At 33.6% G+C, this 25,564-nt stretch overlaps 2 protein-coding genes across 2 annotated transcripts in view; one reads left to right on the plus strand and one right to left on the minus strand.

Moving 5' to 3' along the window:
- The window catches only part of LOC120361674 (tubulin beta-8 chain-like), a 67,781-nt gene extending 64,941 nt beyond the window's left edge, over positions 1-2,840 (minus strand). The window contains exons 1-3 of the mRNA XM_074385511.1: positions 2,699-2,840; positions 1,408-1,553; positions 122-267 (exon numbers count right to left, since the gene is read on the minus strand). The gene's annotated coding sequence lies outside the window, so the exon portion shown is untranslated. The remainder of the gene's footprint in view (positions 1-121; positions 268-1,407; positions 1,554-2,698) is intronic.
- LOC141581106 (tubulin beta-8 chain-like) overlaps positions 1-25,564 on the plus strand; it is a 537,263-nt gene that overhangs the window by 340,691 nt on the left and 171,008 nt on the right. The gene's annotated exons all lie outside the window — the stretch shown is intronic.

The raw sequence follows: 25,564 nt of genomic DNA on the forward strand, positions 1-25,564 counted from the left end.
TAACGAGGGCTTGACGGGATGGATGTCAACATGAAAAGACATTCGATTCCATCGGACCTGTCTTTGGCCCATTGTCTCTAAGGAGAATGTGCCTGGTTCAAATTCTCACTTTGCTTCTCACCTGAGAGATGTGACCTCAGTGGTCAATGGGAAATGAGCTGGTTTCAGTCACCAACCTCTCACTCATCACCAAGAAAATTTCCTTCAACCATACATGGATTGTGTTTTCAGGAGTGCTGGGCTTCATCCACAGTTGTGAGTAACATGCTAAAAGAGGAAAAAAGATATGCTGCTCAGGAATGGAGACAGAAATACAGACACACACACACAGACACACACACACAACACACACACACACACACGACACAAAAAACACCAAAACACAGGCCGCAAACACAACTGCTCGTGTTCAGCAAAATACTTAGTGGTATGAGGTGGGTTTGAACCCGTCCATGCTCCAAAGGAAGACACACCTTTCGCTATTTCACCCGTCTATTCTCGTAGGGAATGTGAATAATTCTTTCAGACATGGCTCATGATGACAGGGACCACTCTCTTTTCACCCTCAGGTGCAGACAAGAGGACTGCAAAGGACTCAGGTGTCGTTTCTGCTGACTGAAGAGGACTCCCATTTCCCCTCGAACCCAACGACAAAGAAAAAGTAGCTTTCTCTTTGAAGAGCGCACAACTTTTTCAAAATACACAGCTTAAATGGTCCCCGCTTTAAGTCCTAAAGCACTTAAAGCGGGGACCGTTTTAGCTGTGTTTTCTGAAAAACATGTCTCGCATTCAAAGCACGGACAGTTTTAGCTGTGTATTTTCAAAAAGTTGTCTCTACCTGCCATAGCTCATGAAGTCAAAACGAGTGAGCTGTGTCCCCTTGAGTTGAGCATTTTTTTAGTAAGAAAGGATTAAGTTCCATTTGAATTCTGGAAAACTGCTTCTCATCTTGTCAATCAGGTGTCAGTTTTGTGTGTTAATTTCTAGGAGAGGTAATAGAGTCAATCCAAAACCAAAGGTGTATTCAAGTCCAGATTGACAAGTCAAACCAAGAAAGCAGGCACTGAGCTGGCAGAGGGATCTTTTCCCAGTGGGCCTTAAGGCCCACATAAATCCCTGTGAAGGAATCGGGAAACAGAGACAGAAAGGGACTCGCCTAAGGCTTGTCACATGAAAGTGCCTGGCAGACTGACGGGCAGAGGGCTGGAAATCAAATCCAAATCTTCGGACGTGTAATTTCACCGGATGCACCGCCTCCCCCAGGCCCAATGTGACACTTCAATGGTTAACGAGAGCTTGACGGGATGGATGTCAACATGAAAAGACATTCGATTCCATCGGACCTGTCTTTGGCCCATTGTCTCTAAGGAGAATGTGCCTGGTTCAAATTCTCACTTTGCTTCTCACCTGAGAGATGTGACCTCAGTGGTCAATGGGAAATGAGCTGGTTTCAGTCACCAACCTCTCACTCATCACCAAGAAAAATTCCTTCAACCATACATGGATTGTGTTTTCAGGAGTGCTGCGCTTCATCCACAGTTGTGAGTAACATGCTAAAAGAGGAAAAAAGATTTGCTGCTCAGGAATGGAGACAGAAATACAGACACACACACACAGACACACAGACACACACACACACACATACACATATGACACAAAAAACACCCAAACACAGGCCGCACACCCAACTGCTCCTGTTCAGCAAAATACTTAGTGGTATGAGGTGGGTTTTGAACCCGTCCATGCTCCAAAGGAAGACTCACCTTTCGCTATTTCACCCATCTATTCTCGTAGGGAATGTGAATAATTCCTTCAGACATGGCTCATGATGACAGGGACCACTCTCATTTCACCCTCTGAGTCAGAGAAGAGGACTGCAAAGGTCTCAGGTGTCGTCCCTGCTGACTGAAGAGGACTCCCATTTCCCCTTTAACCCAAAGACACAGCAAAAGTAGCTTTCTCTTTGAAGAGCACACAAATTTTTCAAAATACACAGCTAAAACGGTCCCCGCTTTAAGTGCTTTACCACTTAAAATGGGGACGGTTTTAGCTGTGTATTCTGAAAAACGTGCCTAGCATTCAAAGCACGGAGAATTTTAGCTGTGTATTTTCAAAAAGTTGACTCTACATGCCATAGCTCATGAAGTCAAAACGAGTGAGCTGTGTCCCCTTGAGTTGAGCATTCTTTTAGTAAGAAAGGATTAAGTTCAATTTGAATTCTGGAAAACTGCTTCTCATCTTGTCAATCAGCTGTCAGTTTTGTGTGTTAATTTCTAGGAGAGGTAATAGAGTCAATCCAAAACCAAAGGTGTATTCAAGTCCAGATTGACAAGTCAAACCAAGAAAGCAGGCACTGAGCTGGCAGAGGGATCTTTTCCCAGTGGGCCTTAAGGCCCACATAAATCCCTGTGAAGGAATCGGGAAACAGAGACAGAAAGGGACTCGCCTATGGCTTGTCACATGAATGTGCCTGGCAGACTGACTGGCAGAGGGCTGGAAATCAAATCCAAATCCTCGGACGTGTAATTTCACAGGGTGCACCGCATCCCCCAGACCCAATGTGACACTTCAATGGCTTAACGAGAGCTTGACGGGATGGATGTCAACTTGAAAAGACATTCGATTCCATCGGACCTGTCTTTGGCCCATTGTCTCTAGGGAGAATGTGCCTGGTTCAAATTCTCACTTTGCTTCTCACCTGAGAGATGTGACCTCTGTGGTCAATGGGAAATGAGCTGGTTTCAGTCACCAACCTCTCACTCATCACCAAGAGAAATTTCTTCAACCATACATGGATTGTGTTTTCAGGAGTGCTGGGCTTCATCCACAGTTCTGAGTAACATGCTAAAAGAGGAAAAATGATTTGCTGCTCAGGAATGGAGACAGAAATACAGACACACACACACACACACATGAGACAAAAAACACCGAATCACAGGCCGCACACACAACTGCTCGTGTTCAGCAAAATACTTAGTGGTATGAGGTGGGCTTTGAACCCGTCCATGCTCCAAAGGAAGACACACCTTTCGCTATTTCACCCGTCTATTCTCGTAGGGAATGTGAATAATTCTTTCAGACATGGCTCATGATGACAGGGACCACTCTCATTTCACCCTCAGGTGCAGACAAGAGGACTGCAAAGGACTCAGGTGTCTTCCCTGCTGACTGAGTAGGACTCCCATTTCCCCTCGAACGCAAATACACAGCAAAAGTAGCTTTCTCTTTGAAGAGCACACAACTGTTTCAAAATACACAGCTAAAACGGTCCCCGCGTTAAGTGCTTTAGAATTTAAATAATACAAATACAACCACAGGCTTCGTTATTGTCAAAAATACAAATACAACCCTTAGCTGTATCTGTAAAATAATACAAATACACCTTCCAGCTGTGTTATTTTCAAAAACAAAAATAGAACCCTTAGCTGTATCTTGGAAAATAATACAAATACACCCCCAAGCTGTGTTACTTTCAAAAAAGCAAATACAACCCTTAGCTGTATCTTGGAAAATAATACAAATACACCCCCAATCTGTGTTATTTACAGAACTACAAATACCACCCTTAGCTGTGTCTTTGAAAATAATACGTACACCCCCTAGCTGTGTTATTTTCAAAAATAAAAAAACAACCCTTAGCTGTATCTTGGATAATAATACAAATACACCACCAAGCTTTGTAATTGTCAAAAATACAAATACAACCCTTAGTTGTATCTTGGGAAATGATAAAAATACACCCCCAAGCTACGATGTTTTCTAAAATAAAATACAACCCATATCTGTATCTTGGAAAATAATACAATTACACCCCAAGCTGTGTTATTTTCAAAAATACAAATACAACATTTATCTGTATCTTGGAAAATAATAGAAATACACCCCCAAGCTGTGTTATTTTCAAAAACACAAATACAACCCTTAGCTGTATCGTGGAATATAATACAAATACAAACCCAAGCTGTGTTATTTTCAAAAAGACAAATTCAACCCTTAGCTGTATCTCGGAAAATAATACAAATAAAACCCCAAACTGTGTTATTTTCGAAAATACAAATGCAACCCTTAGTTGTATCTTGGAAAATTATACAAATACATCCCGAAGCTGTGTTATTTTCAAAAATACAAATACAACACTTAGCTGTATCTTGGAAAATAATACAAATACACCCCCAACCTGTTTTATTTTCAAAAATACAAATACAAACCTTAGCTGTGTCTTGGAAAATAATAAAAATACACACCCAAGTTGTCTTATTTTTAAAAATACAAATACAAACCTTAGCTATACCTTGGAAAATAATACAAATACACCCACAGGCTTTGTTATTGTCAAAAATACAAATACAACCCTTAGCTGTATCTTGTAAAATAATACAAAACACCTTCAAGCTGTGTTATTTTCAAAAATACAAATACAACTCTTATCTGTTTCTTGGAAAATAATGCAAATACACACACAAGCTGTGTTATTTTCAAAAAAACAAATACAAGCCCTAGCTATATCTTGGAAAATAATACAAATACACCCCAAAGCTGTGTTATTTTCAAAAATACAAATACAACCCTTAGCTGTATCATTGAAAATAATACAAATACATCCCCAAGCTGTGTTATTTTCAAAAACACAAATACAACCCTTAGCTGTATCTTGGAAAATAATACAAATACACACCGAAGCTGTGTTATTGTCAAAAATATAAATACAACCCTTAGCTGTATCTTGGAAAATAATTCAAATACACCCCCAAGCTGTGTTATTGTCAAAAATACAAATAGAACCCATAGCTGTATCTTCTAAAATAATACAAATACACCCACAAGCTGTGTTATTGTCAAAAATACAAACACCACCCTTAGCTGTATCATGGAAAATAATATAAATTGACCCCCGGCTTTGATATTGTCTAAAATACAAATACAACCCATAGCTGTGTCTTGTAAAATAATTCAAATACACCCCCAAGCTGTGTTATTTTCAAAAATACAAATACATAACTTAGCTGTATCTTTCGAAAATAATACAAATACACCCCCAAGATGTGTTATTTTCAAAAAAACAAATACAACCCTTAGCTGTATCTCGAAAAATAATACAAATACTCCCCCAAGCTGTGTTATTTTCAAAAATACAAATACAACCCTTAGCTTTATCTTGGAAAATACTACAAATACATCCCGAACCTGTGTTATTTTCAAAAATACAAATACAACCCTTAGCTGTATCTTGGAAAATAATACAAATACACCCCCAAGCCGTGATATTTTCAAAACTACAAATACCACCCTTAGCTGTGTCTTTGAAAATAATAAAAATACACCCAAAAGCTGTGTTATTTTCAAAAATACATATACAACCCTTAGGTGTATCTTGGATAATAATAGAAATACACCTTCAAGCTGTGTTATTTTCAAAAATACAAATAAAACCGTTAGCTGTATCATAGAAAATAATACAAATACACTCCCAAGCTTTGTTATTGTCAAAAATACAAATAAAACCCTTAGCTGTATCTTGGAAAATAATACAAATACACCCCCAAGCTGTGATATTTTCAAAACTACAAATACCACCCTTAGCTGTGTCTTTGAAAATAATAAAAATACACACCAAAGCTGTGTTATTTTCAAAAATACATTTACAACCCTTAGCTGTATCTTGGATAATAATACGAACTCACCCCCAAGCTGTGTTATTTTCAGAAATACAAATACAACCCTTAGCTCTATCCTGGAAAATAATACAAATACACACCCAAGCTTTGTTATTGTCAAAAATACAAATACAACTCTTAACTGTATCTTGGAAAATGATACAAAAACACACCCAAGCTGCGTTATTTTCTAAAATACAAATACAACCATAATCTGTATCTTGGAAAATAGTAAAAATACACCCCGAAGCTGTGTTATTGTCAAAAATATAAATACAACTCTTAGCTGTATCTTAGAAAATAATACAAATACACCCTCAAGCTGAGTTATTGTCAAAAATACAAATACAACTCTTAGCTGTATCTTGGAAAATAATATAAATACACCCCCGGCATTGTTATTGTCATAAATACAAATACAACCCTTAGCTGTATCTTGTAAAATAATTCAAATACACACCAAGCTGTGTTATTTTGAAAAATACAAATACAACACTTAGCTGTATCTTTGGAAAATAATACAAATACACACCCAAGCTGTGTTATTTAAAAAAAAACACAAATACTACCATTAGCTGTATCTTGGAAAATAATACAAATATACCCCGAAGCTGTGTTATTGTCAAAAATATAAATACAACCCTTAGCTGTATCTTTGAAAATAATACAAATACACCCCCAAGTTGTGTTATTGTCAAAAATACAAATACAATCCTTACCTGTATCTTGGAAAATAATACAAATACACTCACAAGCTGTCTTATTTTCAAAAATACAAATACAAACCTTAGCTGAATCTTGGAAAATAATATAAATACACCCCCAAGCTGTGTTATTTTCAAAAATACAAAAATACAGCCCTTAGCCGTAATTCAGAAACTCATACAAATACACCCACAAGCCTTGTTATTTTCAAAATACAAATACAAACCTTAGCTGTATCTCGGAAAATAATACAAATACACCCCCAATCTGTCTTACTGTCAAAAATACAAATACAACATTTAGACTTATCTTGGAAAATAATACAAATACACCCCCAGCTGAGTTATTGTGAAAAATACAAATACAACCCTTAGCTGTATCTTGGAATGTAATACAAATACACTCCCAAGCTGTGTTATTTTCAAAAATACAAATACAACCCTTAGCTGTATCTTGGATAATAATACAAATACACCCCCAAGATGTGTTATTTTCGAAAATATGAAAATACAGCCCTTTGCCATAATTCAGAAAATAATACAAATACACCCACAAGCTGTGTTATTTTCAAAAATACAAATACAAACCTTAGCTGTATCTCGGAAAATAATACAGATACACCCCAAAGCTGTGTTATTTTCAAAAATAAAAATACAACACTTAGCTGTATCTTTGAAAATAACACAAAGACACCCACAAGCTGTGTTATTTTCTAAAATATAAATACAACCCTTAGCTCTATCTTGGAAAATAATACAAATACAACCCCAAGCTGTGTAATTGTCAAAAATACAAATACAACTCGTAGCTGTATCTTGGAAAATAATACAAATAGAATCCCAAGCTGTGTTATTTTCAAAAATACAAATACAACCCTTAGCTGTTTCTTGGAAAATAATTCAAATACACCCCCAAGCTGTGTTATTGTCAAAAATACAAATACAACCATTAGCTTTATCTTGGAAAATAATACAAATACACCCACAGGCTGTGTTATTTTCAAAAATACAAATAAAACCTTTAGCTGTTTCTTGGAAAATAATTCAAATACACCCCCAAGCTGTGTTATTGTCAAAAATACAAATACAACCATTAGCTGTATCTTGTAAAATAATTCAAATACACCACCAAACTGTGTTTTTTTTCAAAAATTCAAATACAAACCTTAGCTGTATCTTGGAAAATAATAAAAATACACCCGCTAGCTGTGTTATTTTCAAAAACACAAATACAACCCTTAGCTGTATCTTGGAATATAATACAAATACACCCCCATGCTGTGTTATTTTCAAAAATACAAATACAACCCGTAGCTGTATCTCCGAAAATAATACAAATACACCACCAAGCTGTGTTATTTTCAAAAACACAAATACAACCCTTAGCTGTATCTTGGCAATAATACAAATACACACCCAATCTGTGTTATTTTCAAAAATACAAATACAACCCATAGCTTTGTCTTGGAAAATAATACAAATACACTCCCAAGCTGTGTTATTTTCAAAAATACAAATACAACCCTTCGCTGTATCTCAGAAAATAATACAAATACACCCCCAAGCTGTGTTATTTTCAAAAATACAAATACAACCCTTAGCTGTATCTTGGAAAATAATACAAATACACCCCAAGCTGTGTTATTTTCAAAAATACAAATACAAACCTTAGCTATACTTTGGAAAATAATACAAATACACCCACAGGCTTTGTTATTGTCAAAAATACAAATACAACCCTTAGCTTTATCTTGGAAAATAATACAAATACACCCCCAAGCTGTGTTATTTTCAAAACAGCGAATACAACCCTAAGCTGTATCTTGGAAAATAATACAAATACACCCCCAAGTTGTGTTATTTTCAAAACTACAAATACCACCAATAGCTGTGTCTTTGAAAATAATACAAATACACCCCCAAGCTGTGTTATTTTCAAAAATACAAATACAACCCTTAGCTGTATCTTGGATAATAATACAAATACACCACCAAGCTGTCTTATTTTCAAAAATAAAAATAAACCCCTTAGCTGTATCTTGGAAAATAATACAAATACACCCCCAAGATTTGTTATTGTCAAAAATACAAATACAACCCTTAGTTGGATTTGGGAAATGATACAAATACACCCCCAAGCTACGTTATTTTCTAAAATACAAATACAACCCTTAGCTGTATCTTGGAAAATAATACAAATACAAAACAAGCTGTGTTATTTTCAAAAATACAAATACAACTCTTAGCTGTATCTTGGAAAATACTACAAATACAACCCAAAGCTGTGTTATTTTCAAAAATACAAATAAAACCCTCAGCTGTATCTTGGAAAATAATACAAATACACCCCGAAGCTGTGTTATTGTCAAAAATAAATATACAACCGTTAGCTGTATCTTGGTAAATCATACAAATACACCCCCAAGCTATGTTATTTTCAAAAATACAAATACAACCATTAGCTTTATCTCTAAAAATAATACAAATACAACCCCAAGCTGTGTTATTTTCAAAAATAAAATACAACCCTTAGCTGTATCTTGGAAAATAATACAAATAAACCCCCAAGCTGTGACATTTTCAAAACTACAAATACCACCCTTAGCTGTGTCTTTGAAAATAATAAAAATACACCCCAAAGCTGTGTTATTTTCAAAAATACATATACAACCCTTAGCTGTATCTTGGAAAATAATGAAAATTCACCCCATAGCTGTGTTATTTTCAAAAACACAAATACAACCCTTAGCTGTATCTTGGAATATAATACAAATACACCCCCATGCTGTGTTATTTTCAAAAATACAGATACAACCCTTAGCTGTATCTCCGAAAATAACACAAATACACAACCAAGCTGTGTTATTTTCAAAAACACAAATACAACCCTTAGCTGTATCTTGGCAATAATACAAATACATTACCAATCTGTGTTATTTTCAAAAATACAAATACAACCCATAGCTGTATCTGGCAAAATAATACAAATACACCCCCAAGCTGTTTTATTTTCAAAAATATAAATACAACCCATAGCTTTGTCTGGGAAAATAATACAAATACACCCCCAAGCTGTGTTATTTTCAAAAATAAAAATACAACCCTTAGCTGTATCTCAGAAAATAATACAAATACATCCCCAAGCTGTGTTATTTTCAAAAATACAAATACAACCCTTAGCTGCATCTCGGAAAAAAATACAAATACTCTCTCAAGCTGTGTTATTTCAAAAAATACAAATACAACCCTTAGCTGTATCTCGGAAAATAATACAAATCCACCCCCAAGCTGTGTTATTTTAAAAAATACAAATAAAACCCTTAGCTGTATCCTGAAAAATAATACAAATATACAACCAAGCTGTGTTATTTTCAAAAATACAAATACAACACTTCGCTGTATCTCAGAAAATAATACAAATACACCACCAAGCTGTGTTATTTTCAAAAATGCAAATACAAGCCTTAGCTGTGTCTTTGAAAATAATACAAATACACCTCCAAGCTGTCTTTTTGTCAAAAATACAAATACAACCCTTAGCAGTATCTTGGAAAATAATACAAATACACACCCAAGCTGTGTTAGTGTAAAAAACACAAATACAACCCAAAGATGTATCTTGGAAAATTATACAAATACACCCCAAGCTGTGTTATTTTCAAAAATACAAATACAAACCTCAGCTATACTTTGGAAAATAATACAAATACACGCACAGGCTTTGTTATTGTCAAAAATACAAATACTACCTTTTGCTGTATCTGTAAAATAATACAAATACACCTTCAAGCTGTGTTATTTTGAAAAATACAAATACAACCCTTAGCTGTATCTTGGAAAATAATGCAAATACACACCCAAGCTGTGTTATTTTCAAAAACACAAATACAAGCCTTAGCTGTATCTTTGAATATAATACAAATACACCCCCAAGCTGTGTTATTTTCAAAAATACAAATACAACTCTTAGCTTTATCTTGGTAAATAATACAAATACACCCCCAAGCTGTAATATTTTCAAAACTACAAATACAACCCTTAGCTTTATCTCTAAAAATAATACAAATACACCCACAAGCTGTGTTATTTTTAAAAATACAAATAAAACCCTTAGCCGTATCTTGGAAAATAATACAAATACACCCCCAAGCTGTGATATTTTCAAAACTACCAATACCACCCTTAGCTGTGTCTTTGAAAATAATAAAAATACACCCCAAAGCAGTGTTATTTTCAAAAATACATATACAACCCTTAGCCATACCTTGGATAATAATACAAATACACCCCCAAGCTGTGTTATTTTCAAAAATACAAATACAACCCTTAGCTGTATCCTGGAAAATAATACAAATGCACTCCCAAGCTTTGTTATTGTCAAAAACACAAATACAACCCTTAGCTGTATCTTGGAAAATGAAACAAAAAAAACCCCAAGCTGTGGTATTTTCTAAAATACAAATACAACCCTAATCTGTATCTTGGACAATAGTACAAATACACCCCGAAGCTGTGTTATCGTCAAAAATATAAATACAACTCTTAGCTGTATCTTAGAAAATAATACAAATACACCCTCAAGCTGAGTTATTGTCAAAAATACAAATACAACTCTTAGCTGTATCTTGGAAAAGAATATAAATACACCCCCGTCTTTGTTATTGTCAAAAATACAAATACAACCCTTAGCTGTATCTTGTAAAATAATTCAAATACACCCCCAAGCTGGGTTATTTTGAAAAATACAAATAAAACACTTAGCTGTATGTTTGCAAAATAATACAAATACACACCCAAGCTGTGTTATTTTAAAAAAAACACAAATAAAACCCTTAGCTGTATCTTGAAAAATAATACAAATACACCAAGAAGCTGTGTTATTTTCAAAAACACAAATAGAATCCTCAGCTCTATCTCGGAAAATAATACAAATACAGCCCCAAGCTGTGTTATTTTCAAAAATGCAAATACAACCCTTATCTGTATCGTGGAAAATAATACAAATACACCTACAAGCTGTGTTATTTGCAAAAATACAAATGCAACCCTTAGCTGTTTCTTGGAAAATAATTCAAATACAACCCCAAGCTGTGTTATTGTCAAAAATACAAATACAACACTTAGATGTATCTTGGAAAATAATACAAATACACCCACAAGCTGTGTTATTTTCAAAAATAAAAATACAACCCTTAGCTGTATCTAGGAAAATAATACAAATAAACGGCCAAACTGTGTTATTTTCAAAAATTCAAATACAACCCTTAGCTGTATCTCGGAAAATAATACAAATACACCCACAAGCTGTGTTATTTTCAAAAATTCAAATACAACCCTTAGCTGTATCTAGGAAAATAATACAAATACACGCCCAAGCTGTGTTATTTCCAAAAATACAAATACAACCCTTAGCTGTATGTTGGAAAATAATACAAATACACCCCCAAGCTGTGTTATTGTCAAAAATACAAATACAACCCTTAGCTGTATCTTGGAAAGTAATACAAATACATTCCCAAAATGTGTTATTTTCAAAAATACAAATACAACCCTTAGATGAATCTTGGAAAATAATACAAATACACCCCCAAGCTGTGTTATTTTCAAAAATACAAAAAAAACAGCCCTTACACGTAATTCAGAACATCATACAAAAACACCCACAAGCTTTGTTATTTTCAAAATACAAATACAAACCTTAGCTGTATCTCGGAAAATAAGACAAATACACACCCAGGCTGTGTTATTTTCAAAAATACAAATACAACTCTTAGCTGTATCTTGGATAATAAAACAAATACACCCCCAAGCTGTGTTATTTCTCAAAAATACAAATACAAACCTTAGCTGTATCTCGGAAAATAATACAAATACACCCCCAATCTGTCTTATTGTCAAAAATACAAATACAACCTTTAGACTTATCTTGGAAAATAATACAAATACACCCCCAGCTGTGTTATTGTGAAAAATACAAATAAAACCCTTAGCTGTTTCTTGGAAAGTAGTACAAATATACTCCCAAGCTGTGTTATTTTCAAAAATACAAATACAACCCTTAGCTTTATCTTGGATAATAATACAAATACACCCCCAAGATGTGTTATTTTCAAAAATATGAAAATACAGCCCTTTACCGTACTTCAGAAAATAATACAAATACACCCACAAGCTGTGTTATTTTCAAAAATACAAATACAACCCTTAGCTGTATCTCGGAATATAATACAGATACACCCCAAAGCTGTGTTATTTTCAAAAATAAAAATACACCCCTTAGCTGTATCTTTGAAAATAATACAAAGACACCCCCAAGATATGTTATTTTCTAAAATAAAAATATAACCCTAAGCTCTATCTTGGAAAATAATACAAATAAAACTCCAAGCTGTGTTATTTTCAAAAATACAAATACAACCCTTAGCTGTATCTCGGAAAATAATACAAATACACCCACAAGCTTTGTTATTTTCAAAAATACAAATACAACCCTAAGCTCTATCTCGGAAAATAATACAAATACATCCCCAAGCTGTGTTATTTTCAAAAATACGAATACAACCCTTAGCTGTATCTCGGAAAATAATACAAATACACCCCCAAGCGGTGTTATTTTCAAAAATACAAATACAACCCTTAGATGTATCTAGGAAAATAATACAAATACACACACAAGCTGTGTTATTTTCAAAAAAACAAATACAACCATAAGTTGTATGTCAGAAAATAATACGTATACACCCCCAAGCTGTGGCATTTTCAAAAATACAAATACAACCCTTAGCTGTATCTCGGAAAATAATACAAATACACCCTCAAGCTGTGTTATTTTCAAAAATACAAATACAACCTTTAGCTGTATCTCGGAAAATAATACAAATACACCCACAAGCTGTGTTATTTTCAAAAATACAAATACAACCCTTAGGTGTATGTCAAAAAATAATACAAATACACCCCCAAGCTGCGGTATTTTGAAAAATACAAATTCAACCCTTAGCTGTATCTCAGAAAATAATACAAGTACACCCACAAGCTCTCTTATTTTCAAAAATGCAAATACAACACTTAGCTGTATCTTTGAAAATAATACAAACACAGCCCCAAGCTGTGTTATTCTCAAAATTAAAAATACAACCCTTAGCTGTATCTGGGAAAATAATACAAATAAACCCAAAAGCTGTGTTATTTTCAAAAATACAAATACAACCCTTAGCTGTATCTTTGAAAATAATACAAATACACCCCCAAGCTGTGTTATTTTCAAAAATAAATATACAATTCTTAGCTGTATCTTGGAAAATAATACAAATACAACCCCAAGGTGTCTTATTTTCAAAAATACAAATAAAACCCTTAGCTGTATCTCGGAAAATATTACAAATACACACCCAAGCTGTGTTAATTTCAAAAATACAAATTCACCCCTTAGCTGTATCTCGGAAAATAATTGAAATACACCCCCAGGCTTTGTTACTGTCAAACATACAAATACAACCCTTAGCTGTATGTTGGAAAATAATACAAAAACACCCACAAGCAGTGTTATTGTCAAAAATACAAATACAACCATTAGCTGTATCTTGGAAAATAATACAAATACACTCCCAACCTGTGTTATTGTCGAAAATACATATACAACCCTTAGCAGTATCTCGGAAAATAATACAAATAGACGCCCAAGATGTGTTACTGTCAAAAATACAAATACAACCCTTAGCTGTATCTTGGATAATAATACAAAAACACCCCCAAGCTGTGTTATTGGCAAAAATACATATACAACCCATAGCTGTATCTTGGAAAATAATACAAATACACCCTTAAGCTGTGTTATTGTCAAAAATACAAATACAACCCTTAGCTGTATCTTGGAAAATAATGCAAATACAGCCCCAAGCTGTGTTATTTTCAAAAATACAAATACAACCCTGGGCTGTATCTTAGAAAATAATACAAATACACCCCCAAGCTGTGTTATTGTCAAAAAGACAAATACAACCCGTGGCTGTATCTTTAAATATAAATCAAATACACCCCCAAACTGAATTATAGTCAAAAATACAAACAATACCATTAGCTGTATCTTTGAAAATAATACAAATACAACCCCAAGCTGTTATTTTCAAAGATGAAAATACAACCCTAAGCTGTATCTTGGAAAATAATACAAATACACCCCCAAGCTGTGTTATTTTCAAAAACACAAATACAATCCTTAGCTGTATCTTTGAAAATGATACAAATACACCCCCAAGCTCTGTTATTTTCAAAAATACAAATACGACCCTTAGCTATATCTTGGAAAATAATACAAATACACCCCCAACCTGTGTTATTTTCAAAAATAGAAGTACAACCCTTAGCTGTATGTTGGAGAAAAACATAAATACACCCCCAATCTGTGTTATTTTCAAAAATACCAATACAACCCATAGCTGTATCTTGGAAAATAATACAAATACACCCTGAAGCTGTGTTATTGTGTAAAATACAAAATACAACCCTTAGCTGTATCTTGGAAAATAATACAAATACTCCCCCAAGCTGTGATATTGTCAAATATACAGATACAACCCTTAGCTGTATCTCCGAAAATAATACAAATACACACCCAAACTGTTTTATTGTCAAAAATACAAATACAACCCTTAGCTGTGTCTCGGAAAATGATACAAATACACCCGCAAGCTGTTTTATAGTCAAAAATACATATACAACCCTTCGCTGTAACTCGGAAAATAATACAAATACAAACCCAAGCTGTGTTAGTGTCAAAAATAGAGATACAACCCTTAGGTGTATCTCGGAAAATAATACGAATACACCCCCAAGCTGTGTTATTGTAAAAAATACAGGCACAACCCTTAGCTGTATCTCAGAAAATAATATAAATACACACACAAGCTGTGTTATTGTCAAAAATACAGATACAACACTTAGCAGTATCTCGGAAAATAATACAAAAACCCATACAAGCTGCGTTATTTTCAAAAATACAAATACAACCCTTAGCTGCATCTTGAAAATAATACAAATCCACGCCGTAGCTGTGTTATTTTCAAAAATACAAATACAACCCTTAGCTGTATCTTGGAAAATAATAGAAATACACCCCCAAGCTGTTTTATTTTCAAAACTACAAATACCACCCTTAGTTGTGTCTTTGAAAATAATACAAATACACCCCCAAGCTGTGTTATTTTCAAAAATACAAATACAACCCTTAGCTCTATCTTGGATAATAATACAAATACACACCCAAACTGTGTTATTTTCAAAAATACAAATACAACCCTTAGCTGTATCTTGTAAAATAATACAAATACACCCCCAATATGTTTTATTTTCAAAAATACAAATAAAACCCTTAGCTGTTTCTTGGAAAATAATGCAAATTCACTACCAATCTTTGTTATTTTCAAAAACACAAATACAAGCCTTAGCTGTGTCTTGGAAAATAATACAAATACATCCCAAAGCTGTGTTATTTTCAAAACTACAAATACAACCCTTAGCTGTGTCTTTGAAAATAATACAAATACACCTCCAAGCTGTGTTATTGTCAAAAATACAAATACAACCCTTAGCTGTATCTTGGAAAATAATACAAATACACCCCCAAGCTGTGTTATTTACAAAAATACAAATAAAACCCTTAGCTGTATCTTGCAAAATAAAACAAATACACCCCCAAACTGTGTTATTTTCAATAAAGCAAATGCAACCCTTAGCTGTATCTTGGAAAATAATACAAATACACCGCCAAGCTGTGTTATTTTCAAAACTACAAATACCACCCTTAGCTGTGTCTTTGTAAATAATACAAATACTCCAAAAAGCTGTGTTATTTTCAAAAATACAAATAAAACCCTTAGCTGTATCTTGGATAATAATACAAATACACACCCAAGCAGTATTATTTTCAAAAATACATATACAACCCTTGCTGTATCTTGGAAAATAATACAAATACACCCCCAAGCTTTGTTATTGTCAAAAATACAAATACAACCCTTAGCTGTATCTTTGGAAATGATACAAATACACCCCCAAGCTGCGTTATTTACTAAAATACAAATACAAACCTTAGCTGTATCTTGGAAAGTAATACAAATACACCCCCAAGCTGTGTTATTTTCAAAAATACAAATACAGCCCTTAGCTGTATCTTGGGAAATAATACAAATACACCTTTGGCTTTGTTATTGTCAAAAATACAAATACAACCCTTAGCTGTATCTTGTAAAATATTTCAAATACACCTCCAAGCTGACTTTTTAAAAAAAATACAAATACAACACTTAGCTGTATCTTTGAAAATGATACACATATACCCCAAGTTGTGTTATTTTCAAAAACACAAATACAACCCTTATATTTATGTTGGAATATAATACAAATACACCCCCGAACTGTGTTATTTTCAAAAACACAAATACAACCCTTAGCTGTATCTCGGAAAATAATACAGATACAACCCCAAGCTGTGTTATCTTCAAAAATACAAATACAACCCTTAGCTGTATCTTGGAAAATAATAAAAATACACCCACAAGCTGTGTTATTTTCAAAAATATAAATACAACCCTAAGCTGTATCTTCGAAAATAATACAAATACACCCCCCAGCTGTGTTATTTTCAAAAACACAAATACAACCGTTAGCTGTATCTTGGAAAATCATACAAATACACCCCCAAGCTGTGTTATTTTCAAAAACAAAAATACAACCCTTAGCTGTATCTTGAAAATAATACAAATAAACCCCTAACCTGTGTTATTTTCAAAAATACAAATACAACACTTAGCTGTATCTTTGGAAAATAATACAAATACACCCCCAAGCTGTGTTATTTTCAAAAACACAAATACAACCCTTAGCTGTACCTCGGAAAATAATACAAATACAACCCCAAGCTGTGTTATTGTCAAAAATACAAATACAACCCTTAGCTGTATCTTGGAAAATAATACAAGTACACCCCGAAGCTGTACTATTGTCAAAAATGTAAATACAACCCTTAGCTGTATCTTGGAAAATAATTCATATACACCCCCAAGCAATGTTATTGTCAAAAATACAAATACAACCCTTAGCTGTATCTTTGAAAATAATACAAATACACCCACAAGCTGTATTACTGTCAAAAATACAAACACAACCCTTAGCTGTATTTTGGAAAATAATATAAATACACCGCCGGCTTTGTTATTGTCAAAAATACAAATACAACCCTTAGCTCTCTCTCGGAAAATAATATAAATACACCCCCAAGCTATATTATTTTCAAAAATACAAATACCACCCTCAGCTTTCTCTCAGAAAATAATACAAATACACCCCCAAGCTGTGTTATTTTCAAAAATACGAATACAACCCTTAGCTGTATATCGAAAAAAATACAAATACTCTCCAAAGCTGTGTTATTTTCAAAAATACAAATACAATCCATAGCTGTATCTTGGAAAATAATACAAATACACCCCCAAGCTGTGTTATTTTCAACAATACAAATACAACCCTTATCTGTATCTTGGAAAATAATGCAAATACACACCCAAGCTGTGTTATTTTCAAAAATACAAATACAACCCTTAACTGTATCTTGGAAAATAATACAAATACAATCCCAAGCTGTGTAATTTTCAAAAATACAAATACAACCCTTAGCTGTATCTTGGATAATAATTCAAATAGACACCCAAGCTGTGTTATTTTCAAAAATACAAATACAACCCTTAGCTGTATCTTGGAAAATAATACAAATACACCCGCAAGCTTTGTTATTGTCAAAAATACAAATAAAACGCTTAGCTGTATCTTGGAAAATAATACAATACACCTAAAACGTGTGTTATTGTCAAAAATACAAGTATAACCCTTCGCTGTATCTTATAAAATAATACAAAAACACCACCGGCTTTTTTATTGTCAAAAATGCAAATACAACCATTAGCTGTATCTTATAATATAATTCAAATACACCCACAAGGTCTGTTTTTTTCAAAAATAGAAATACATCCCTTAGCTGTATCTCGGAAAAAAATAAAAACACTCTCCCAAGCTGTGTTATTTTTAAAAATACAAATAAAACCATTAGCTCTATCTCCGAAAATAATACAAATACACCCCCAAGCTGTGTTATTTTCAAAAATACAAATACAACCCTTAAGCCGGGCGCGGTGGCTCAAGCCTGTAATCCCAGCACTTTGGGAGGCTGAGGCAGGTGGATCACGAGGTCAAGAGATCGAGACCATCCAGGTCAACATGATGAAACCCCGTCTCTACTAAAATACAAAAAATTAGGCCGGGCGCGGTGGCTCAAGCCTGTAATCCCAGCACTTTGGGAGGCCGAGGCGGGTGGATCACGAGGTCGAGAGATCGAGACCATCCTGGTCAACATGGTGAAACCCCGTCTCTACTAAAAATACAAAAAATTAGCTGGGCATGGTGGTGCGTGACTGTAGTCCCAGCTACTCAGGAGGCTGAGGCAGGAGAATTGCCTGAACCCAGGAGGCGGAGGTTGCGGTGAGCCGAGATCGTGCAATTGCACTCCAGCCTGGGTAACAAGAGCGACACTCTGTCTCAAAAAAAAAAAAAAAAAAAATATGCTGGGCATGGTGGCGCGTGCCTGTAATCCCAGCTACTTAGGAGGCAGAGGCAGGAGAATTGCCTGAACCCAGGAGGCGGAGGTTGCCGTGAGCCGAGATCGCGCCATTGCACTCCAGCCTGGGTAACAAGAGCGAAACTCTGTCTCAAAAAAAAAAAAAAAAAAAAAAAAAAAAAAAAGCCCATCTGTACTGCCGATTGGAGCATGGATTCAGGACAACTTGAATCTGTGTTCCCAGGTTGCATTCCTCAGCTTGGCCCAAATAAACAAATACAACCCTTAGCTGTATCTCGGAAAATAATACAAATACACCCCAAAGCTGTGTTATTTTCAAAAATACAAATACAACCCAGGGCTGTATCTCAGAAAATAATACAAATACACCCTCAAGCTGTGTTATTATCAAAAATACAAATACAAATCTTACCTGTATCTTGGAAAATAATTCAAGTACACCCCCAGGCTTTGTTATTGTCAAAAATACAAATACAACCCTTAGCTGTATCTTGTAAGATAATACAAATACACCCCCAAGCTGTGTAATTTTCAAACATACAAATACAACCCTTAGCTGTATCTCGGAAAATAATACAAATACACCCCAAAGCTGTGTTATTTTCAAAAATACAAATACAACCCTTAGCTGTATCTTGGAAAATAATAGAAATGCACCACAAAGCTGTGTTATTTTCAAAAATACAAATACAACCCTTAGCTGTATCTCGGAAAATAATACAAATACACCCACAAACGGTGTTCTTGGAACATAATACAAATACAACACCGGCTTTGTTATTGTCAAAAATGCAAATATAACCGTTAGCTGTATCTTGTAAAATAATTCAAATACACCCCCAGGCTCTGTTTTTTTCAAAAATACAAATACAACCTTTAGCTGTATCTTTTAAAATAATACAAATACATCCCCAAGCTGTGTTATTTTCAAAAACACAAATAGAACCCTTAGCTGTATCTTGTAAAATAATACAAATACACCCCCAATATGTTTTATTTTCAAAAATACAAATACAACCCTTAGCTCTTTCTTGGAAAATAATGCCAATGCACTCCAAATCTTTGTTATTTTCAAAAACACAAATACAAGCCTTAGCTGTGTCTTGGAAAATAATACAAATACATCCCAAAGCTGTGTTATTTTCAAAACTACATATACAACCCTTAGCTGTGTCTTTGAAAATAATACAAATACACCTCCAAGCTATGTTACTGTCAAAAATACAAATACAACCCTTAGCTCTATCTTGGAAAATAATACAAATACACCCCCAAGCTGTGTTATTTTCAAAAATACAAATACAACCCTTAGCTTTTACTCGGAAAATAATACAAATACACCCCCAAGCTGTGTTATTTTCAAAAATACAAATAAAACACCTTAGCTGTATCTTGCAAAATAATACAAATACACCCCCAAACTGTGTTATTTTCAATAAAGCAAATACAACCCTTAGCTGTGTCTTGGAAAATAATACAAATACACCGCCAAGCTGTGTTATTTTCAAAAATACAAATACCACCCTTAGCTGTGTCTTTGTAAATAATACAAATACACCACAATGCTGTGTTATTTTCAAAAATACAAATAAAACCCTTAGCTGTATCTTGGATAATAATACAAATACACCCCCAAGCTGTGTTATTTTCAAAAATACATATACAACCATTGCTGTATCTTGGAAAATAATACAAATACACCCCCAAGCTTCGTTATTGTCAAAAATACAAATACAACCATTAGCTGTATCTTGGGAAATGATACAAATAAACCCCCAAGCTGCGTTATTTATTAAAATACAAATACAAACCTTAGCTGTATCTTGGAAAGTAATACAAATACACCCCCAAGCTGTGTTATTTTCAAAAATACAAATACACCCCTTACCTGTATCTTGGAAAATAATACAAATAAACCCCCAAGCTGTGTTATTTTCAAAAATACAAATACAACCCTAAGCTGTATCTTGGGAAATAATACAAATACACCTGTGGCTTTGTTATTGTCAAAAATACAAATACAACCCTTAGCTGTATCTTTGAAAATAATACACATACACCCCAAGCTGTGTTATTTTCAAAAACACAAATACAACCCTTAGCTTTATGTTGGAAGATAATACAAATACACCCCCAATCTGTGTTATTTTCAAAAATACAAATACAACCCTTAGCTGTATCTCGGAAAATAATACAAATACAACCCCAAGCTGTGTTATTTTCAAAAATACAAATACAATCCTTAGCTTTTACTCGGAAAATAATACAAATACACCCCCAAGCTGTGTTATTTTCAAAAATACAAATACCAACCTTAGCTGTGTCTTTGAAAATAATACAAAGACACACCCAAGCTGTGTTATTTTCAAAAATATAAATACAACCCTTAGCTGTATCTTGGATAATAATACAAATACACCCCCAACCTGTGTTATTTTCAAAAACACAAATACAACCCTAAGCTGTATCTCGGAAAATAATACAAATACAACCCCAAGCTGTGTTATTGTCAAAAATACAAATACAACCCTTAGCTGTATCTTTGAAAATAATACAAATACACCCCGAAGCTGTACTATTGTCAAAAATATAAATACAACCGTTAGCTGTATCTTGGAAAATAATTCATATACACCCCCAAGCAGTGTTATTGTCAAAAATACAAATACAACACTTAGCTGTATCTTTGAAAATAATACAAATACACATCCAAGCTGTGTTATTGTCAAAAATACAAATACAACCCTTAGCTGTATCTTGGAAAATAATACATATACACCCCCAAGCTGTGTTATTTTCCAAAATACAAATACAACCCTTAGGTTTTACTCGGAAAATAATACAAATACACCCACAAGCTGTGTTATTTTCAAAAATACAAATAAAACCCTTAGCTGTATCTTGCAAAATAATAAAAATACACCCCCAAACTGTGTTATTTTCAATAAAGCAAATACAACCCTTAGCTGTATCTTGGAAAATAATACAAATACACCGCCAAGCTGTGTTATTTTCAAAACTACAAATACCACCCTTAGCTGTGTCTTTGTAAATAATACAAATACACCACAAAGCTGTGTTATTTTCAAAAATACAAATAAAACCCTTAGCTGTATCTTGGATAATAATACAAATACACACCCAAGCTGTGTTATTTTCAAAAATACATATACAACCCTTGCTGTATCTTGAAAATAATACAAATACACCCCCAAGGTTTGTTATTGTCAAAAATACAAATACAACCCTTAGCTGTATCTTGGGAAATGATACAAATACACCCCCAAGCAGCGTTATTTACTAAAATACAAATACAAACCTTAGCTGTATCTTGGAAAGTAATACAAATACACCCCCAAGCTGTGTTATTTTCAATAATACAAATACACCCCTTAGCTGTATCTTGGAAAATAATACAAATACACCCCCAAGCTGTGTTATTTTCAAAAATACAAATACAACCCTAAGCTGTATCTTGGGAAATAATACAAATACACCTGTGGCTTTGTTATTGTCAAAAATAGAAATACAACCCTTAGCTGTATCTTGTAAAATAATTCAAAAACACCTCCAAGCTGAGTTTTTTTCAAAAATACAAATACAACACTTAGCTGTATCTTTGAAAATAAACACATACACCCCAAGATTTGTTATTTTCAAAAACACAAATACAACCCTTAACTTTATGTTGGAATATAATAAAAATACACCCCCAAACTGTGTTATTTTCAGAAAGACAAATACAACCCTTAGCTGTATCTCGGAAAATAATACAAATACAACCCCAAGCTGTGTTATTTTCAAAAATACAAATACAACCCTTAGCTTTTACTCGGAAAATAATACAAATACACCGCCAAGCTGTGTTATTTCCAAAAATACAAATACCACCCTTAGCTGTGTCTTTGAAAATAATACAAAGACACCCCCAAGCTGTGTTATTTTCAAAAATACAAATACAACCCTTAGCTGTATCTTGGATAATAAAACAAATACACCCCCAAACTGTGTTTTTTTCAAAAATACAAATACAACACTTAGCTGTATCTTTGGAAAATAATACAAATACACCGCCGGATTTGTTATTGTCAAAAATACAAATACAACCCTTAGCTCTATCTCGGAAAATAATATAAATACACCCCCAAGCTTTATTATTTTCAAAAATACAAATACAACCCTCAGCTGTATCTCAGAAAATAATACAAATACACCCCGATGCTGTGTTATTTTCAAAAATACAAATACAACCCATAGCTGTATCTCGGAAAATAATACAAATACACCCCCAAGCTGTGTGATTTTCAAAAATATAAATACAACCCATAGCTGTGTCTTGGAAAATAATACAAATACACCCACAAGCTGTGTTATTTTCAAAAATACAAATACAACCCTTAGCTGTGTCTTTGAAAATAATACAAATAAAATCACAAGCTGTGTTATTTTCAAAAACACAAATACAACCCTTAGCTCTATCTCCGAAAATAATACAAATATACCCCCATGCTGTGTTATTTTCAAAAATAAAAATACATCCCTGAGCTGTATCTCTGAAAATAATATAAATACAACCCCAAGCTGTGTTATTTTCAAAAATACAAATAAAACCCTTAGCTGTATCTCAGAAAATAATACAAATACAACCCAAAGCTGTGTTGTTTTCAAAAATACAAATACAACCCTTAGCTGTATCTCAGAAAATAATACAAATACACCCTCAAGCTTTGTTATTATCAAAAATACAAATACAAATCTTACCTGTATCTTGGAAAATAATTCAAGTACACCCCCAGGCTTTGTTATTGTCAAAAATACAAATACAACCCTTAGCTGTATCTTGTAACATAATACAAATACACCCCCAAGCAGTGTTATTTTCAAAAATACAAATACAACCCTTAGCTGTATATCGAAAAAAATACAAATACTCTCCAAAGCTGTGTTATTTTCAAAAATACAAATACAAACCTTAGCTGTATCTCGGAAAATAATACAAATACACCCCCAAGCTGTGTTATTTTCAAAAATACAAATACAACCCTTAGCTGTATCTCGGAAAATAATACAAATACACCCCCAAGCTGTGTTGTTTTTAAAAATACAAATACAACCCTTAGCTGTATCTTGTAAAATGATACAGATACACCCCCAAGCTGTGTTATTTTCAAAAATACAAATACAACCCTTAGCTTTATCTCGGAAAATAATACAAATACACCCACAAGCTGTGTTATTTTCAAAAACAGAAATACAACCCTTAGCTGTATGTTGGAAAATAATACAAATACACCCCGTAGCTGTGTTATTTTCAAAAATACAAATAAAACCCTTACCTGTATCTTGGACAATAATACAAATACACACACGAGCTGTGTTATTTTCAAAAATACAAATACAAGCCCTAGCTGTATCTTGGAAAATAATAGAAATGCACCACAAAGCTTTGTTATTTTCAAAAATACAAATACAACCCTTAGCTGTATCTTTGAAAATAATACAAATACACCCCGAAGCTTTACTATTGTCAAAAATATAAATACAACCCTTAGCTGTATCTTGGAAAATAATTCATATACACCCCCAAGCAGTGTTATTGTCAAAAATACAAATACAACACTTAGCTGTATCTTTGAAAATAATACAAATACACCCACAAGCTGTATTACTGTCAAAAATACAAACACAACCCTTAGCTGTATTTTGGAAAATAATATAAATACACCGCCGGCTTTGTCATTGTCAAAAATACAAATACAACCCTTAGCTCTATCTCGGAAAATAATATAAATACACCCCCAAGCTATATTATTTTCAAAAATACAATTACAACCCTCAGCTTTATCTCAGAAAATAATACAAATACACCCCCAACCTGTGTTATTTTCAAAAATACAAATACAACCATTAGCTGCATATCAAAAAAAATACAAATACTCTCCAAAGCTGTGTTATTTTCAAAAATACCAATACAACCCTTAGCTGTATCTCAGAAAATAATACAAATACACCCCCAAGCTGTGTGATTTTCAAAAATACAAATACAACCCATAGCTGTATCTCGGAAAATAATACAAATACACCCCCAAGCTGTGTGATTTTCAAAAATATAAATACAAGCCATAGGTGTGTCTTGGAAAATAATACAAATACACCCACAAGCTGTGTTATTTTCACAAATACAAATACAACCCTTAGCTGTATCTTGGAAAATAATACAAATAAAATCACAAGCTGTGTTATTTTCAAAAACACAAATACAACCCTTAGCTCTATCTCCGAAAATAATACAAATACACCCCCAAGCTGTGTTATTTTCAAAAATACAAATACATCCCTTAGCTGTATCTCTGAAAATAATATAAATACAACCCCAAGCTGTGTTATTTTCAAAAATACAAATACTACCCTTAGCTGTATCTCAGAAAATAATACAAATACACCCTCAAGCTTTGTTATTATCAAAAGTACAAATACAAATCTTACCTGTATCTTGGAAAATAATTCAAGTACACCCCCAGGCTTTGTTATTGTCAAAAATACAAATACAACCCTTAGCTGTATCTTGTAAGATAATA

The sequence above is a fragment of the Saimiri boliviensis genome, chromosome 14 (assembly GCF_048565385.1).
Source record: "Saimiri boliviensis isolate mSaiBol1 chromosome 14, mSaiBol1.pri, whole genome shotgun sequence".
Lineage (NCBI taxonomy): Eukaryota > Metazoa > Chordata > Mammalia > Primates > Cebidae > Saimiri > Saimiri boliviensis.